The 18,793-nt window shown below is 43.5% G+C and overlaps 1 protein-coding gene across 2 annotated transcripts in view; it reads right to left on the reverse strand.

Annotated features, from left to right (window-relative positions):
- The window catches only part of LOC104681621 (chromodomain-helicase-DNA-binding protein 6-like), a 180,294-nt gene extending 167,985 nt beyond the window's left edge, over positions 1 to 12,309 (reverse strand). For both annotated transcript variants that reach the window (XM_030915211.1, XM_030915212.1), the window contains exon 1: positions 12,253 to 12,309. The gene's annotated coding sequence lies outside the window, so the exon portion shown is untranslated. The remainder of the gene's footprint in view (positions 1 to 12,252) is intronic.
- Positions 12,310 to 18,793: the final 6,484 nt, after the last annotated feature.

Below are 18,793 nucleotides of genomic sequence, written 5' to 3' on the forward strand. Positions count from 1 at the left end.
GATGGCTCACGCCTGTAATCCCAGCACTTTGGGAGGCCGAGGCAGGCAAATCACGAGGTCAGGAGTTCAAGACCAGCCTGGGCCAACATGGTGAAACTCGGTCTCTACTAAAATTACAAAAAATTGGCCGGGCGCGGTGGCTCACGTCTGTAATCCCATCACTTTGAGAGGCCGAGGCGGGCGGATCACAAGGTCAGGAGATGGAGGCCACCTGGCTAACACAGTGAAACCCCATCTCTACTAAAAATACAAAAACAAAATTAGCCGGGCGTGGTGGCGGGCGCCTGTCGTCCCAGCTATTCAGGAGGCTGAGGCGGGAGAATGGCATGAACCCAGGAGGTGGAGCTTGCAGTGAGCCGAGATTGTGCCACTGCACTCCAGCCTGGGCAACAGAGCGAGACTCTGTCTCAAAACAAACAAACAAACAAGCAAGCAAACAAAAAACAGAAAAAAATTAGCTGGATGTGGTGGCGGGCGCCTATAACCTCAGCTACTCAGGAGGCTGAGGCAGGAGAATCACTTGAATCCACGAGGTGGAGGTTGCTGTGAACAGAGATCATGCCACTGCACTCTAGCCTGGGCAAAAGTGCGAGACTGTCTCAAAAAAAAAAAAAAAAAAAGACTTACCTCCTAGTCAGTCCACTGCAATAGTATCTGAATTCCTTACTCCATCAGGCCCCTCTAAAAGAGTAGTTCTCAAACTCAGATACACATTGGACTCACCTGGGAAATTATCAAAAATCCAATATCTGGGTCTCTCCTTCAGAAAATCTGATTTTACTGTTTGTAGCCTGGGTACTGGTATTTTTATAAGCTCTTCAGGTGATTCTAATACACTACAAAGTTTGAGCACCACTCAACCAACCTCTGCTGCTTGAGTGTAGAGTACGAGACACCCTCCTGCATTAAAACCTCTGATGACTCCTCACTGCCAACACAAACCCAAACAACTGACCATGATCTTCAATGCCTTTCTCAACATCTCCAACCTATCCCTCCTCCAGCCCCTCACCTACCAGTACTCCATGGCTCTCCACCATACTCCAGCCAGAATGAACTTACCATTTGCCTCTGAACCCCCAGCAAGATGTTTCTTATGCATAAAAGGCTCTCCAAGCTCACAAACACTAATCTGTCTCTGATTATCAAACTCCGAATCAATTCTCAAGTACCCGTTTAAAAGGTCTTCCTTTCAAAAGCCTTAACCTACTCCCCTGGCTTAATGGTTGATCCTTCTTCTTGAGTCTTAACAAAATTTGGACATAGCTCTAACCTGACATTGATCATGATGCTTGTAGTGGCAGTTTACCTTTCTGTGTCTTCTAATACAAAGTGCATTCCACAAAGGGAGAGACCATGTGCATTTATCAGGTTCCCAAGGCACATGAATGGCTGAAACACAATGAATTTTCAATAACTGTTTACTAAATACATGGGCATCACACACCTGTGGAATAAATGAATAACAATATAAGAAAAGACAAAGGCAATTCAATATGAAATCCCAAATTAGTTACAAAGGGAAAATCTAACTCAAGAAGTGTTGTGGGGAGAGAGAATGCTTCAGGCTGATATAGGGAGAGAAGGCTCCATGAAGACACCGGTCTTGCTCTCAAGTCTCATGGAAGGAAAATACCTGGATGGGCCAAGAGGGAGGGGCAGAAAACAATGAGCATGGGAAACAGTACAAACGTAGACCATCTCACAGGGGCAAAAAAAAAACACAACTCATTAAAAAAGCTCAGTGCTTTAAAGCAAAGGTTTACTTGCTTACACTATGTAACCATCACATATTTCTTTAAAGTGAAAAGGTACCTGCCTACGAGGGACACACATCACTTCCACTGAAATGTCAATATCCAAAGCAAGTTACACAGTCATGCCCGATTTCAAGGTGTAAGAGAGAATGTAACCCTACCACGTGTCCTTAAGGAAGAGAACCAGAATACTGAAGAGTCCTAATGACCACACCATGAAAGAGTCTAGCACCACACCTGGCACACAGTAAGCACTCAATGATTGACAGCTATTGTGATCATGATTATTGAGAGATCTGGGGAAAAAATCTATCCTAATAACCCTAAGTCATATAAAGCACATGTGAAAAAAATCTTATGCACATCATTTACAAATAAAGCAAAGGTTAATTTACAAGCATTTTACTGTGATAAAAGGGAGGGATATGCTGAAAAGTTTCCATTAAGCAAAAAAATAGTAAACAAGATTTACCAAAATAGTAACAAGCATTTCACCATGATATGAGAGAGGGACATGCCAAAACGTTTCTAGTAAAGAAAAGCTATTAAAATACCCATTCTTACTAATTTAAGACATGTAATATTTCATTGATAGTATCTTTATTATTTTAGAGAACATTAAAAAAATTACGGAGCCTTTCACACGTTCACTCCTAATCTCAGAGCACGCCTGTCCCATATTTCCCCCATGAAATTCTAAGGGAAATTCTCCTGTGTGGGTTTTCAGGACCCTAATCCTTGGAGATTAAGGGAAAAGTCCTATACAGCAAAATGAGAACTGAATTCAAATCAAGGCTTGACCACAGATTAGCTGTGACCTCACAAACATTTACATGACTAGGACCCTATTCCATTATGCGTAATGAAAATGGATAGATGTTTTCAGAGGTACCTTCTAACTCTACTCTTCTGCAATCCTGACAAGCTAGAAAGAAGCTTTGCTTTCTTTTCAGAGAATCTAGTAATGATGGTGACCTGTGTAAGACCTGGTAACAGTTAAATCTGCCACAACCACACTCATAAGGGCAAAAACAAAGCTTAGTTCAAGAGTAAATATGCAACACAGTCAAGAACATGCAGGGAGAGCTCTGCTACATGAAAAGGTGCAGATACAAAGTGCAAATAAAAATGGACAGAGTATGGTTATTTTGTGTGTAGCTTATGAAATCACAATATTTTAGTAACATCTCACACAGCATTCCAAGGACAAGTGGCAGGGATGGGAACAAACCTGAAGCAAGGAACCTCCAAACCTTTTAAGCTTAGGATCTGTCCAACTATCAGATCTAAATTCCAACACACTGGGCTTTCCAATTCTTTAAAACCCTATGGCAAGAATTCAAATACATGCCCAGAGAGCTGGGCACAGTGGCAAGTCTGTAGAACCAGCCACTCAGGAGGCTGAGGCAGGAGGATCACTTGAGCCCATGAGTCTAGCCTGGGCAACATAAGAGACCCAGTTTCTATAAAACAAAAACAAAAACAAAATACATGTCCAGAGATCTAGAACTTGACATCCTTACAAGAAAGTCAGACAAAAAAGCTCAAAGCAGCAAGTTACAAAATGTTAAGCTCCCTAATCAGCGACACTTGTGTCAAACAGAAGCACCTGCCCAGACAACCTACCACCAGTCCCTGCTCTGTGAGTATACAACCACCCTTACAACGGAAATTAATGAGAAAACAGTGCTGATCTGTAATGAACACCAACGAGAGACTACACAGCATTAACTCACGCCATAAACAAAACAGACACTGCTGCATTATACATTTTGCTATGCTGGCAGCCCTATCCATGATTTTTAAGGAACCTTCCAATTCTAATGTTCTATGAGTCTATAAACCACATGGGACATCCATTACTGTCTCTCTTGCTTCAAGAGTCACTGCCTAAATGACTAACAATTTCCTGCCTGAAAATCTAAAACCTAGTAAATATATCTAATAAAACTGCTGTATGATTAGACTCACTTTGTTATGACTGGACAGCATTTTTTAAGCTACAAGTCTACATGTGGATCTGTGTTTACTTTTTTTTTTTTTTTGAGATGGAGTCTCACTCTGTTGCCAAAGCTGGAGGGCAGTGGCACGACCTTGGCTCACTGCAACCTCCGCCTCCCGGGTTCAAGTGATTCTCCTGCCTCAGCCTCCCAAGTAGCTGGGATTACAGGCATCTGCTACCATGCTTGGCTAATTTTTGTATTTTTAGTAGAGTCAGGATTTCACCATGTTGGCCAGGCTGGTCTCGAACTCCTGACATCAAGTGATCTGCCCACCTCACCTACCAAAGTGTTGGGATTACAGGCATGAGCCACTGGTGTCCAGCCTGTGCTTACTTCTACGGTAATTTCCTTCTTGTCAATCACAACATAATTTTCAATTTTGCAATAGATTTCGATCAATATACTAGAATCAATCTTATCACTGATTTTTAGGAGTTTAAAACTTGTATTCCCCCTTTACAAGTAGATGGGGAGAGGAAATGGAGAAGAATGTGCAACCCCGAATGAACCAAAGAAACTGCTTCTATTAACAAATCAATTTTAAAAATACATTGGAAAGGGAACAGAGAATAAGACTCAGTCTTTCAAGGCAGGCTTGGTAAATGTTATTTTGAAAAAACAAGATTCTCTTTATAAAGTTAATTGATAAACCTGATATACTTTGTATGGTAAAAACATCCATTACTGGTCTAAAGTAATGGGAACCCCTATAGCCAGTAGTTTTTATTGAGAACAGGAGAACTACAGTGTTACACGTAAAAGCTGCCTATCTTCAATCTTAGTATGAAAGAAAAAAGCTTCAAAAGTCATGCTGAAAGACATCATGCATGTTAGTCATAGACAGGAAGGGTCATAAGGCCCTGCTGAAACAGCTACCTTGATTTTTGTAAAGCCTTACAAGACACATCTAAATTTATTCTCTCATCTTACTATTTTCTGAACATTCAAATCAACTTTCAGATAAAAATAAACAGACAAATATAAATAGGTAAATAACTGTCGAATTTTATTATACAGTTTGCTTAGACTCGTTTTAGGTTAAAGGACAATCTTGTTTCCTATTATATTTTCCTTCACAGACACAGAAAAAAATCCACCTTTGCTCCAAAGAGGGTAGAGATGCTAAAGGGTCTAGAGCTGTGCTGTTCAATACTGGTACCACTGGCCATGTGTGGCTATTTAAATTTAAGCTAATATTAAATAAAATTTAAAATTCTCACCCTCAGTCATACTAGCCACATCTTAAGGGCTTGAAAACTACCAGTGGCTAGTAGTTCCCATGCAGATACTGGACACCTCCATCATAACAGGAAGTTCTACTGAACACTGCTGATCTAGACCAATGTTTCTCAAATTTCAATGTGCACAAAATCATCAGCATGTTAAAACACAGATTCCTGGGAACCCCAGGTGGTCTATTTCAGTAAGTCTGGACTGGGGCCCCAAAACTTGCATTTCTTTTTTTTTTTTTTTTTTTTTGAGACAGAGTCTCACTCTGTCACCCGGGTTGGAGTGCAATGGCGTGATCTCAGTTCACTGCATCTCAGTTCACTGCAACCTCTGCCTCCAGAGTTCAAGCGATTCTCCCGCCTCAGCCTCCAGTGTAGCTGGGATTACAAGTGCGCGCCACCATGCCTGGCTAATTTTTGTATTTTTAGTAGAGACAGGGTTTCACAATGTTGGCCAGGCTGGTGTTGAATTCCTGACCTCAGGTGATCCACCTGCCTCGACCTCCCGAAGTGCTGGGATTACAGGCGTGAGCCACCACACCCAGCAAAACTTGCATTTCTAACATGCTCCAAGGTAATGCTGAAGTTTCCCAACACTATGATTAGTGAAGAACTAGTTTTTGTTTTTGCTCTGTCCCAATCTACAGCCAAGACTTTCATAAAACACCAGAAAAAATGAATTTTCAGGAAAAAATAAATTAAAAAGGACTACAATTATAAACTAATTGCTTTTATTATTAGATTCAACAAACCATTTTTCTAACCATCTGCTATAAAAGCATCTACATGCTTCAAGTTCTGTACTCACCTTGTCAGACAGGTAAGCAGTCCACAGACCTGCAGGAATCTGTAGACTACTTTTAGTAGCCTGATCCACAAGAGCTTATTTTTTTTACATTTTTACATTTATCTTTCTGGAGCTGGTCATTAGTGACTTCTTTCATATCCTCTATCATTTCCTCAGTGCATTTTTACAACTCAAGGCAAAACTGTTAATTCCATTAAGCAAAATACCCCTAAATCCCTTAAGTGATATTATACCAGGTTTACTTAAAGAAGCAATCTAATGGTGTCATCACTTATAATGTGATCTGATTCTATCACGGGATCAACAATAATGATGGCTTAACTTTTTCATCCAAGCCCATAGTTTAATTTAGACTGCCAACAGTGCAAGAATTGCTAAGCCAAAATACACAATGAGCAATAATAAAGTCTCTGTGTTAAATTATGCAAAATTCTCTCCGTAAATAAAATCTATGATCTAGACTCAGCTTACCAGACATAATCCTTCAAAGTATTTCTTAGAATACTGATGGTTTTTCTTGGACCCAAAGTAGAGTCCAGATATATTTCTTTACTCATATACACTTAAGGAAGGAACAAACCAAATAATCAAGTCAATGCCCTTTGCCATCTGCCTAAAGCTTAGGTATTTTCCCTAATCTAATTATTATTATCTATTATTAAACAAAATAAACTGATTTTTCTTCTATTCAACTTCTGGTCTGGCCCAACAAAAAAATTTCCAGAATAACTTCAAGTTTGACCACCTCCTAGAGTTATTCTTAGAATTTTTTTGTTACTCTAATATTGTTTTAGCAATTTGCTTGACTTATTAAGTAAATAATAAGGCTCTGAGAACTTTAATATAAAATCCTTTTTATATAGTAACACCTGGTTTTGTAAGTATGTTCTCTGTAAAACTTTTAGCAGTCTAAAAACAAGCTTGGCCGGGTGCGGTGGCTCAAGCCTGTAATCCCAGCACTTTGGGAGGCCGAGACGGGCGGATCACGAGGTCAGGAGATCGAGACCATGCTGGCTAATACGGTGAAACCCCCTCTCTACTAAAAAATACAAAAAACTAGCCGGGCGAGGTGGCAGGCGCCTGTAGTCCCAGCTACTCCGGAGGCTGAGGCAGGAGAATGGCGTAAACCCGGGGGGCGGAGCTTGCAGTGAGCTGAGATCTGGCCACTGCACTCCAGCCTGGGCGACAGAGCGAGACTCCGTCTCAAAAAAAAAAAAAAAAAAAAACAAGCTTTTATGTTCAACCACACATTATTTTAACGAAGAACTCCACTAAAAATCAGCACTAATGGAAGTTGCAAAGCATTTCATAAAAGTCTGGGGAATATAAAAAATGGAGGGCTTCTTTTAATTATTCTTCAGTGTAAGAAAGAAAATCCCTTTTCCTCCTAACATATTGAATGAAGCAATAGCAGAAGTAGTAAGAAGTAGTATTTAAAGCAAGAAAATGTCAGCCACATTTGCCATAGCCACCCTTCTAGTCCCATCTGCAGAGGCAGATGTGTGAAAAGGAGAAGCCGAGGACCCTCTAAGAGCCCCCATGTCTCCCATTCCAACCTTTAACTCTATCAGGCTGCGAGGGCAAGGGCAAGGAATGCTTCCATGTGATCGCAGGGAGGGAAGAATTTGGGGGATAACCCCAGGGAATGCCTGAATGCTGCCAGAGGGATGCAGTTCTTCCCCAAGCCCAGGCCAACTGATCAAGGCTGAGATCGCAGAACTTGCTAAAGGACAAAAAAGGTCCAAAGAAGTCAGCATCCAGGCAGAAGATTTTGTTCATGCAAAGCAGTTGTTCTAGAATGACCTAAAGTAATGACCCTTCGTATTTTTTTGTATGCTGGTGGAAAGGTATGGGGGTAGGGGTATGAGAGTCATGGATCCGTTTGAGAATCATAAAAAGCAATGGACTGTCTGCTTATAAAATACACAGACACAAACAAAAATTTGCATACTATTTTGGGGCATTCACAGACCAGCCAAAGACTCCCTAGGGGTCCACGAACTACAGGATAAAAAGCCTAAACCTTTAGGTAGGAACTAAAGATCTCTGTTACCCCAGTAGCTGCAACTTTTAACCTGAAGCCAGGCTTTTACATAAAGACAATCTTAGAATTAAAAAAAAAAAAAAAAAAAAAAATTCCAAAACCAAAATACCTTGGTCACATAGTATATAAGCAAATCCAAAATACATTAAAAATTTAACTACTTGATAAAGAATAACATATTTGATCCATAAAGTGCGATCAGCGACTATCCCTTACAAGTATCCTTAATAAAGGGGTAAAAAAAATGGAAATCTCCCTTTACTTATTTGGAAAATTCAAATATGTATCCATCGCTTTCTACTTATGTTTGGATTCTTGTCCTGGTTATCTTACAATTTGACTTCCTAGCATCCTGAAATTTTCAAATACTGTCTTAGTAATATTATTGAAACAGATAACAAAAGCACCACGGGAGTCCATTGAAAACTTAGGTTTGCTCCTTGCTAAAATTTCTAAGTCCTTCGTTATGACTATAAAGAAAAAACGTCCATCAATTTAAAAAAAAAAATCCTGATTCTTCAAAATAGGAGCGATTTAAGTTATATCATATACACCCCATTACAAATTTTAAAGGTTGCAAAATAGAACAGTGATGGCAAACAACATAATGAATAAATGTAAGAGGATGCACAGAATCACCATTTACTGACTGTAAAAACCAACAAATACAGGTACTATAGGCAAAAATAAACATTTTTCTTTGGATTTTATGCAGATGATTTAGTTCAGAAACAGGGACAAGCATGGATATTTTTAAATAACTCCATTTTACTACCTTCAGGACTTTTATGGAAGTAACAGAATTTCTCATGAGGGTATCAACGCCTCCACAACATGAACCGAAGAAAAGAACATTTTGGCAAAGGAAAAAGTGACTGCATTCTCCCTCTGTATTTCATGGTTATTACTGTACCAGGGTACACCTGAACTCCTAAGTGCCCCAGGAAGACCACTCCTACGCCATGGAGACAAAGCGGGGGAAAGGGTGTCCTCACTGTATTTCAACACTCCTCTGCAGTGACAAATTCCTGAAACGGAAAAGTAAAAATGGATGCACATGTAGAACTTAGGGAAGGTGTGTTTGTTAACTAACCTAACACCTTACCACTAAAATACAACAGTATGCTTGAGCTTTTAAACAAATCTTTAGAGAGAACTACTGGTGAAAAGGACATGTCTTGGATACAGCTCATCTGGGTTCAAATTCTGGCTCTATCATTAACTACCTTTATGGCCTTTAATAAGTTACTTCATTTCTCTGAGCTGCAGCCCAGCCTCATGAAGTGGCTATGAAAGCAAAGGTATTTTTCCCAACTCTGTAGCCCCAGTATCTGGCTGAGAACTGGACAAACACCAGGTATTCAATCAATGCTAATTATTTTTGCTCCACTCACAAGTATGTCACATTCCATTGCAAAAAAAAAAAAAAAAAAAAAAAAAAAAAGTTCTCTAGGGAAGAGATATCTCAGCCCTAGCTATCATTTTATGTATTTCAAAGAGTTTTCAATATAATAACCTGGTATAGGAGAAGGCAGGCAATCCTATGGAATTCACTCCACCTCTCACTAGAATTAAACTAAAGCTCTGCATGAGCAATGAAGTATAAGAGAATCATTAAATATGTATTAAAAACAAAACTATTTCAAGCCGCCTTACACCAGGCAGGGAAAGGGGAAGGAGGGAGGGAGAGTACAGCCTCCTCAGTTGATATGGATATACTGTCACTGTCCTATACCAAAGACATTTTTGCAGGTAGAATCTTTGAATCCTTAAACTTGTTCAAAGAGATTCAGAACATGGGTGGTCCGTGAGTGATCTCATTTAGTAATTACCAATTAAAGTCTTTCCATGAAAGGTGAAAAACATAGGCACCTACAGGGAGAATCAAGCCTGATGTTGTGGAACCTCATGGTATAACACAGGAAGACATAACCACAAACTCTGCTTGGGGCAAAGTCATACTTCCAAGAAAACCAAAACATTTCTTTGAAACTTTTATAAACCAAGGAGCTCTCCAAGACGTAGTAGCCCAAGGGCCGCCTGTTGTTTCTGACAGGTTTTCTGCAATGTTAGAGCAAAATCATAAATAAGATGTGGTTTCTAATGAGATATGATTCTGCTTCAGGTTTTCTTTGGTATTTGAAATATACAAAAAGTAAATCAATAAATACAAAAACAAAACTGCCAAAGGTTCTTCCAGAAATGCAGCAGTTAGTCGTATTTTTCCCACTTCACTTCTAACTTGTCTTTCAATTTCTTGTGTGGTTTGCCTCAACTAACACATTGATGAGTTCAGAGAACTTCCAACTACACGAATAATAAATTATAAAAATTATAAAGACACAGAATATTTAAAAGTTGTAAAAATGATCATATTGAAAGAGTCTGCAGTGCTACTAAATGTAACAGAAGAGCTAAATGTGAAAAGCAAAGAAATAACTGCAGAATAAAAAACGTGACTCCAGGGAAACTGTGATACCACACTGAAACACAACTCAATTTCGCAACAGATCTAGATTTACTTCGCCCATGCCCAGACTACACCAAGAACAGTACTGTAGTTTGGTTACTAGTAGAGAGACTCCAAAGCTAACAAAAAGGTGGGGAAAGATGTGTGCAGGCTAGCTTTTAGTCGCCCACTAATCAAGAAAAAGTTTAAATTCAAAAAAGCTTATAATTCACCTATGAAATCTGCCCTGGAACAAAAAGAACTCCAAAATTAATAATCTTACCACTCCGCATTTTCCCAAGGCCTTTGGTTATAATGATGCATTGCTTATAAGAAACCACCTGCTCTGTTTGGCATAAATCATGTTACTTGAGGATTCATGCCTAATCATTTTATCATACACAGATCTCAAATCTTCTTTCTGTTGCCAGAGAGCCATAAAGTTCACAAAAACTCTCTCTGAGGTTGCCAGCCTGATTTTCCAATTTGGCTTACAGTCAAACTCGACTGTGCCATGAAATCAATGGGACAGACCCCCAATAAGTCACACAGCTCACATCAGCCTAGGGAGCAAAACCAAGTGGTCTGCCCCAGTTTTTTTCCCCAAACGCCACAAACATATTTCCACAAAGTACATCGAAATTGGGGGCCCACTGGGATGGTACTCTTACATACCATCTGGGAAACCATAATCAAATCTCGGCAATATTTCAGACATCCTGAAAACTGTAAATATTTAAAATGTGTATTTTCTGTGTTCGTGGATCTGCCACCAGAATCGAGGAGTTTTCAGGGGGTGGGAAATAAGGCACACAGTCCCAGAGAGATGCTCAGAGATGCCAAGGATTCACCAGAAACCTTGGCCAGATTACTAATGCTCCATAAACCCTAATTTGGAGAACAGGGGCCTACAAGATCAAAATTGAATTATACTGCCTTATTAGATGCCACACGACTGAAACCATAGTCACATTAGTCATAACTGGAACTAGGAATACTTTATGTACACAAATATAAAGTGCCTGCTTATGCATTTTTAATTGTATCAAATAAAACTGAAGCTGCAAACTAACTCAAATTTCAATTATCTCACTAGTGAGGGGATTTCCTAATAACGCCTTTTGAAAAAACCCAAGTAGCTGCCAACCCTCTGCACATCCGACAGGCATGTCCCTGGAAATCTGGGCGCAACGGACTCCGTTACTTCTCAACAGCGAAGAAAATAAATACCTTGAAGAGGACAGATAGATCTTTTTTTAAAGCTCAAACATGCAATCTAATAATGCACAAAACTTGGCAGCGGGGTTGCAGGACCCCTCCAGGGCTCCAATTTTCGGGGCGAGTGCGCGCTAGTGCGTAAGAAGGGGGCGGAGGGGGTGCGAGATCCCAGGCCGCGCCGGGGCCCCCGCCCCCTCCCGGAGCAGCAACCTGGCACCAGCCCACCCTCCTCCACCCCTGCAAACAGACGCAGGACGCGAATAGAGCAACTTCTCCGCGGGGGCGGCGGCGGGAATAGCGGTCACCCCCGCCCCAGGGCGGCCGGACCCAGGGGTCCCACCGCGCCCGCCCCGGGGGGGGCCCCTGCACGCCCCGCCCCCGCCCGCCAGGCCCGCGGCCGGGGTCTGCCCGGACCCCCGCCCCTGCGCGCGGCCCGCGGCAGCGCACTCCCAAGGACGGCCGCCCGACCCAAGCGAAAGCGGGAGCGGGCGCAGGAGCCTGTCGCGGCAGAGGCCGCCCCTCTCCCCAGGCCGCAGGCCGCCGCCTGCCCTCCGCCAGGCCGCCCGCCCGCCGGCCCCGCTCGGACCCCAGCCCGGCAGGGCCTGGACGCCGCCGCAGCCCCTCATCCCGGCTCCATTCAAAGGGGCACCCTAGCCCGGCCGGCGGGGCGGGGCCGGGGACCCGCGGACAAGGCCGGTCCGCCGAGGCCAGGAAGGAAAATAAAAAGTTAAGAGAAGAACTTACCTAAAATGGCTCCTGCAGCAGCCAAAATACAAACAGCTATTATTTGGTGAAGTTTAGCTCAGACACCCTGCAAGGACACCCTAACCCATCTCGGGCCCGCCTTCCCTGTCGCGCCATTGGGCTTCGCCGGTCCAAAACACAGAACCATTGGTCATGCCGGCTGCCGCTCAGGCAGAAGCCCATTTCAAGCTTGCTTGCAGGGGCGAGTGATGGGCTCGCTCCATTGTGCTCGTATTTGCATGGATGTGATCGCGGCCTTGATTGGCCGGCGCTGAGACCGCCCCGCCCCCTGCCTCGTGCCCCCGCCTTGGAGACGCCGCTGCGCGCGGCCCCGCCCCCCCGGGACTAGCGGCGGGGCCACGGGGGCGGGGCGGGGCCGGGGTCCCGCGGGCCGAGGGGGCGGGGCGGGGTCTTGCACGCCAAGGATCGCAGGCAGGGGGCGGGGACCTTGGGCGCGCGCGGGGGCCGGCGGGGGTTCAGCCCGCAGGTGGAGGTCTCACAGGTAGCTGGCTAGCTCTCTGGAAGACCCGGGGCTGGCGTCTCCGGGGGTGGAAGAGGATGTGGCTGGGGTCCCGCGACACAGGGGTTCCGCAGGGGCCGAGGTCATGCCGGCAAATGCAAGGAGAGGCTAGGGACCCGCAGGTCAGGAAAAGAAGATCCTGAGTGGCCAAGGGAACAGAGGAACAGCCTCCAGCCACGTCTCCTGCCGCTCAGCCCGGCTCCCTGGCACTCCTGGCTCCTGACGGGCTTATTCCCAAGGCCCCGCGCACCCGGGAGTTTTCCAGCCCCGCGGACCCTGCAGCGCCTGGGCTAGATCTCCGTGAAATCAGGTGTCGAGCTATGGTACATTTATTTTCGGGCCTGTCGCCCCTGCCATCCTTGTAGCATCCTCAAGGACAGGGCCTAGTGTTTGGCAGAGATTCAACTAATTGTTACACTCTCGAATTCATTCGTTAGCAGCTAATCTTGGAGTGCCCACAAATTCCAGACATTGATATAAAACGGGATATTGCAGTCAACAAGACAAAGCCCTTGCTTTCACGGAGTAGGCGAAAGACAAAATACAAGGGGCACGTAGTGATAAATGCTGTAAAGAAAATAGATGGCAGAAAGGAGGGAAATTAGACCAGGGTTTAGGAATTAGGAAATTCCTAAATTAAGAAAGGAGGGATGGAGAGTTTGCGCTGCCTGGCTGAATACTCTGTATGGCATCTCATTACTGCCCCCTCCCACCCTGACCTTGGCAGCCACCTGCCCTCCTCGCGCCCTGCTTGCCCATCGTGTTTCCTAAGCACCGACTACAAAACTGACTGGATTCTGACTGTAGAGGCTTATTCTACCTCAGGTAAAGCAGAAATGATCTGAGTCTGATGATTCTAAGAGCAGTTTGTGGGATACATTTAGGATAAGCACATTTTGACTGTGTCAGGGGCCATGATAATGATTTAGCAGAGCCTTACTGTACCCCCAGAGAGAGAGTATTTTTAGCTTCTTTGAAATCCCAGTTTTCCGATGGCTTTCAGCCTGTGGCCCTAACTCTCTTCTGAGTAACACTCTTCACTTCTTGGCAGACACAAGAGATTTCTCCAGCTTGAAAACAGAGGCAGCAGCCCCCTGCTGTCTATCTCTCTCATTTGTGTGCATTTCTGTCATTTGACTCAAGGCTGGCCAAGATGTCTCGTGGTCTTTCTTTCCTCGTCTTTCTTCCTCCCTTAAACAGATATTTATTAGGCACCAACTATGTTCCAGGTATTGTTCTAGACACAAGGGATGCAGCATTAAACAAGACAAATAAAATCTTTGCCCTCAAGGAGCTTACAATCTAGTTGAGGATGAGATAGAGAGTTACGCATAGATCCTGAGGATCTCCAATTTTGCCAAGCTGCTGGTGAGTGAGTATACTGAGGGTGACCCGCCTGCTGCTGCCTCCTGGGGACAGCATGCTTGACCTTCTGAACCAGCTGCTTCAGGAGCTGAAGTTGAAGCTGAGGCAGGACCAGGCAGCTGGCAGCCACAGCTTCTCCAGCTCAAACACCAGAATTACAGGTTCCAAAGCTCTCAGCAGTGCTCATGGTACTCTTGGCTCTCATGTCTTGAAAGAGGCTGGGAGCAGAGTTGGTTTTTTGTTTGTTTTTGTTTTTGTTTTTGTTTTCTTGAGATGGAGTCTCACTCTGTTGCCCAGGCTGGAGTGCAGTAGTGTGATCTCAGCTCACTGCAAGCTCTGCCTCCGGGGTTCACGCCATTCTCCCGCCTCATTCTCCTGAATGGCTGGGACTACAGGCGCCCGCCACTATGCCCGGCTAATTTTGTTTTTGTATTTTTAGTAAAGACGGGGTTTCACCGTGTTAGCCAGGATCGTCTCAATCTCCTGACCTCATGATCCGCCTGCCTCGGCCTCCCAAAGTGCTGGGATTACAGGCGTGAGCCACTGCCCCTGGCCAGGGAGCAGAGTTTTATCAGAGACAGATTTGGTGGGTCCTATGTGGGAGTCAAATGGCCCTTCCTTTGCATAATAAAGTCTCTTGCCTACAAAAATTGAAATAACATAAATGAGGTGGTACTCTAGACAGAAAGAGGAGCATGTATGTACCAATGCAAGAGGCAACCTGGGGAGGTGTGAGAGCCAAGAGAGAGATGGAAGGTAGACTTGTCAGTAATTGCTGTTCTTAAACATTGAGAAAAGTCAGTAGCACATAAGAAGTTAGATATACACAGAGACACAATATTAAGTCACCAAAAAAGAAATCAATAGAAGTATATGACTGATTCACAAATGAGTGGGACAGGTACAAGCAAAGGAACAATCTGGGGACTACATTTAGGAGAGGTGGCAGGCTTGACCTTATCCAGTGAGAGTCAGGTCTGCAGAACTGAGAGGAGTTAGTGGAGTCTGACCCAAGGTGCTTCAGCAGGAACCAGTGGGGAGGACCTGGAGGGGAAAGGGAAACAGAGACAGCTAAGTTGCTTTTAGCTATACCCATTCATGGCAGTGTCTTGGCCTGCGTCTCCAGAAACAGAGCCTGATTCTATAGGGTAGGAGTAAAGCAAAAGGAGTAAAGTGGGGAGGAAGGAAGAGCCAATACCAGGATGGTTATTAATCTGGCCTCCACTAAGTATGGCTGATTGCTTCTGCTCAAGGGATTATCCTCTGAGAAGCCATATAAAATGAGTCTCAGAATAGCCTATGGGAGGGGGAAGGGAAGGAAATCTATCCATCAGCTCATCTCATTGGATAAAGACTCACACCAGTTGTTCATGCATAGGTGCCAAGTGGGCTACTGCAGTGTCCCAAAACTTAGTGTCAACAGGGAACCTAGCAAGAGGCACGTGGCAGGGCCACGAGGCAAAGTACTGTCAGGGTGCAGCTGTGTGAAGTCAGATGGTGCCCACGCAGAGCTTGATGCCACAGCAGCTGCTGGAACGAAAGATGATTGATGCTACAAGGGTGATGCCAGTGATGCACAAATTTTTGTACCATATAGTGTGCCCCATTTCTAAAGGGCCCCAGAAAAGCAATCCTTAGGAGCTCTGAAGGGAGCCACAGAAGGGCTTCCAGCAGTTCTAGAACTTTCTTATAGTAACTCCACAAAGGAAGAGTTGCATCCCACCTGACTCTGTTCTCTCTTGCTTTCATGTCTCTGTTCACTTGTCTGTTTCCTCTGTTAGACCATGAGCTTCTTTATTGTTCTTGTTAATATACCTGTGGCAGGAAAAACAACTCTTTTCACCAGCCCATTTCATTTTCCTCCTAGGCTCATAACAAAACTACATTTCTCAGTAATCAGGTAGGCCCATGTGACTGAGCTCTGGGTAATGGAATCTGGACAGAAGTGGTAAATATATCCCATTTCTGGACATCCCCTAAAAACTCCCGTGAGATCTTCCAAACTTCTCCTTTCCTCCTGCCTGGCCAGGTGTAAAAATGTTGAGTGGAGGACTCAGAGGCCCCAGAAAACGGCAATGGTGGCTCCCTGCATAGAGTAGAACCTCTGTGCTCACTTGCACTGGATCGTGTTGTAAGCAAGAAATAAAATGTCACGGTGTCAAGTCACTGAAATGTGAAGGTTGTCTGTTACAGCTATTAGTATACCCTGTCTGATACAGTACTTGTCTAACTTCATTTGATTCCATGTCACTCCAGGGCAGGGACTGTGTTTGTAACTCAAGCACAATTGCAATGCGTGTCACATAGTAGGCATTTCTTGAAGTATGGACAAGAGTGAATGAGCTGATACCTGAGCCTGGTCTTAAAGTTCAGAGGTAGAATGCCAAGCAAGGTGGCAAGTAGAAAGTGTTCCTTGAAGGGGTCGTAGCATGTGTAGAGTTAGAGAAACTGGGGAAAATAGAGTCAGTTCTCAGCACTGAAGAAGGGTCATGGATGCGGTTAGGGTGAGGCTAGAGAGAAGGCAAGGGCCAGATCACAAAAAATCTTGTATGTTACATGAAGGAGTTTGAAATTTATCCTACAGGAATCATTCAAGGATTTAAAATAAGAATATGATATCATCAAGTTTATCTTTAACAAACATCTCTCTAGCTACCTGGAAAAGGATGGATTAGAAAGGGAGAGTCAAAAATACAAAAAATTTTTAAAGCAACATTTCATCTTCTCAAGTTATTTGTCCCATAAGATTTTCCACTAAAAAGAGGTTTTGGGGACAAGTTAGTTTGGGAAGTTGAGTACTGTAGCCCCTCCTGGAGGTTCTTGGAGATTCCTGTTCACATATTAAAAACCCTGAGAGGTCCTGCACTAACGAAATCTGTTAAAGTTTAATGTAATAGTTCTTAAAATTATTTGACCACAGAACCCTTTCTTCATTGAACACCTATTAAAACTGGTATCACAGCTGGGTGTGGTGGCTCACATCTGTAATCCCAGCACTTTGGGAGGCCGAGACGGGTGGATCACGAGGTCAGGAGATCAAGACCATCCTGGCTAACACAGTGAAACCCCGTCTCTACTAAAAATACAAAAAATTAGCCGGGCATGGTGGTGGGCACCCGTAGTCCCAGCTACTCAGGAGGCTGAGGTGGGAGAATGGTGTGAACCCAGGAGGCAGAGCTTGCAGTGAGCCGAGATTGCACCACTGCACTCGAGCTTGGGCAACAGAGCAAGACTCCGTCTCAAAAAACAAACAAACAAACAAACAAAAAAACTGGTATCACTTAGGACTCAATTTGCCTGCATAAATATGAGAAAACGATATAAAAAGATTAAAGTTGATTTCTGTCTTACATAAAATAAATTTGGGAAGCAGGCCCTCCAGGGGTGGCATGGCAGCTCTCCGGTACCTTCAGGAATCCAGGCTTCAATGTTTTTGCCCCATTATCCTTAGCTTTCATTCTCAAGGTCACTTCATGGTCCAAAATGGCTGCTGGAGCACCAGTCCACGTGTCCTTGGAAGGAAAAAGGAAAGGCAAAGTAGAAAAAGTGGAGTTGAGTCCCTTAAACAACCTTCCTGGAAATACTACACATTTTTGCTTATGTCTCATTGTCCAGAACCTGATCATGTGACCATGCCAAGCTGCAAAGGAGGCTAGGAAATCTGGTCTTTTATTTTGCTTTTCTATGTGCCAAGTTAAAAATTGGGTCTGTCACTAAAGAGTTGAGAGACTCAACTAGCAGTTTCTGGCACAATGCCCTACAGAAATAATGTTCCACAGAACCTAAATTGGGATAAAATGACTAAGTAAGGAGATTGATTTTTTAAACATTTTTAGCAGCTTTATTGTGGTATAATTCACATACCATACAATTTGCTTACTGCAAGTATACAGTTTGACGATGTTTAGTAAGTTTATACAGTTGTGCAACCATCACCACAATCCAGTTTTAGAACATTTCTGTCACCCTCAGAAGTTCCTTGTTCCCACTTGCAGTCAATCTCCACTCCCACCCCCAGGCCTGAGAAACCATTGATCTGCTTTCTTTAGAGTTCTGCCTTTTTAAGAAATGTCATATAAACAGAATAGTACAATATGTAGTCATCCGTGTCTGGCTTATTTCACTTAATGTAATGATTGTGTAGTTCATTGTGTTGTAGAGAGTTTTGTCAGTTTGTACTTTTTAAAATTGCTTGAATGGCATTCCATTGTCTGCATATGCCACCTTTTATTTATCACTTACCAAATGATGGACGTTCAGATTGTTTCCACATTGGGACTATTATGAATAATGCTGCTATAAACCTTCAAGTAGAAGTCTGTGTGTGGACATATGTTTTCATTTCTCTTGGGTAGATGCCAAAGGAGATTGATATTTAAAATTGAATTTGTTCATTGAAAAGATACTTATTGAGTGCCTATTACTGACAAGTACTGTGCTAGATGCCAAGGATACAGTAGTGAATAAAATTTGACACAAACTCAGCCCTCATGGAGCTTGCAGTCGGTAGAAGAGAAAGGCATTAGTCCAGTAGTCATGTGAACAAATGTAACATCACAGCAGTGTTAAGTGTATGCCATAAAGGAGGGGTATAAGATACTGTGAGAGATTATGCTAGAAGGATCTGCCTTTGTCAAGGAGGTCAGGAAAGCTGCC

Source organism: Rhinopithecus roxellana, chromosome 13, assembly GCF_007565055.1.
Source record: "Rhinopithecus roxellana isolate Shanxi Qingling chromosome 13, ASM756505v1, whole genome shotgun sequence".
Lineage (NCBI taxonomy): Eukaryota > Metazoa > Chordata > Mammalia > Primates > Cercopithecidae > Rhinopithecus > Rhinopithecus roxellana.